The sequence below is a fragment of the Rhyacophila brunnea genome, unplaced genomic scaffold (genome assembly GCF_057557595.1).
Source record: "Rhyacophila brunnea isolate RB1 unplaced genomic scaffold, BYU_Rbru_1.0 scaffold_164, whole genome shotgun sequence".
NCBI classification, from domain to species: Eukaryota; Metazoa; Arthropoda; class Insecta; order Trichoptera; family Rhyacophilidae; genus Rhyacophila; species Rhyacophila brunnea.
The window spans coordinates 35595-36963 of record NW_028232821.1 but is presented as its reverse complement, the minus strand read 5'-3'; positions in this window follow the sequence as shown (position 1 = coordinate 36963).

Here is a 1369-nt window from a genome sequence, read left to right as displayed (position 1 = left end):
TATCACATAAATATTTTTTTAAAATTATTATATTTATCATAAAACCCAATTCTAAAAACATAAAGCGACACGTTTATAAGAAAAATTTTCTTGATGTAAAAAACAAAATCCAATTCCCCGATTTTTTATATTGATGCAAATATAAAACCTTTATTTTACATATTATCGGTAATTAGTGTCTTATATTATAATTAATGTTTTAAAGAAGAGAATTAACGTAGGTCAAATGATAATATAGAAAATTGTCAAATGGTTTTAGAAACTCAACTAAGCAAAATATAGCAGAAAAAAACCAAAACAGATGTTTAAAAAAGAAAAATACTACATATATAGCAAAATTATTTACTGTAATCATAGATAGTACTTAAATTTTTTATAGCTGTGTAGATAAATACGTAGCAAAAAACTGAGCAACACTTTATCCAATGATTGAATGTCCATAAAAAAATATTTAGAAACAATTAAGAAACTATGCCTCTAAGAATTTAACTTAAAGGCTTTTTTCTTCATGTGTGGTATAATTTTTTTAGGTGCATTTTTTAAAATCAAAACTAGTGTATTTGAATTTTTTTTTGCATAATAGAATATATGTTCAAGTTTATAGCCATTTCTAAATCATTATAAGAAAGAATGTGGTTTGAGTCAGTTGATTATATTTCACACTATTTAATATAATTATTTAACTTCCTTATAGTTTTCCATAATAGCATATTTAAATATATGTTAAGAGAATAAATATATTGAGCTTACGATAGTTATAGATGTATTCTGTTTTATACAACTCTTTTATAATTTTAAATTAGTAATTGCTTGTGCTCTAAAAAATTTGATAATTCTGAAAGATTATGTCAATTGTGAATACTTATTTTATATGATACGATGTGAATCTATTTTCAAATTATTATTTTAATTGTTGCATATTCGTTTACAAAAAAAATTGACATGATTTTTTTACACATTTAGATAATTTAAATTGTATTTTTTTATATATTTGATCATATGCAGTTTCTCTTTTTAAATAGATATAACTTAATATTATATTTTTAAATATTCAATATTTCTGCTATTTTATTTCGCAAAACACAGCAAACAAGCAATTTCATAGAAAATATGATTTTTTATATTATATTTGACTCATTATATTTAAAATTTGCTTTTTTAAATAAAAATAATCAATAGTTATCAGCAAAATTAAACAACATAAAAAATGACATGTCTACAAATAAGTAAATATATCAGATTTACATATTGAATTTTGTATTTTTCTTATTTAACCTGTTCTATAATTTTTGTAAATTCAAGGATTTAATTTTAGCAAATCGCTTCTTTCGAAATTTACCATAGAATATTATTTACTTTCTAAACACAA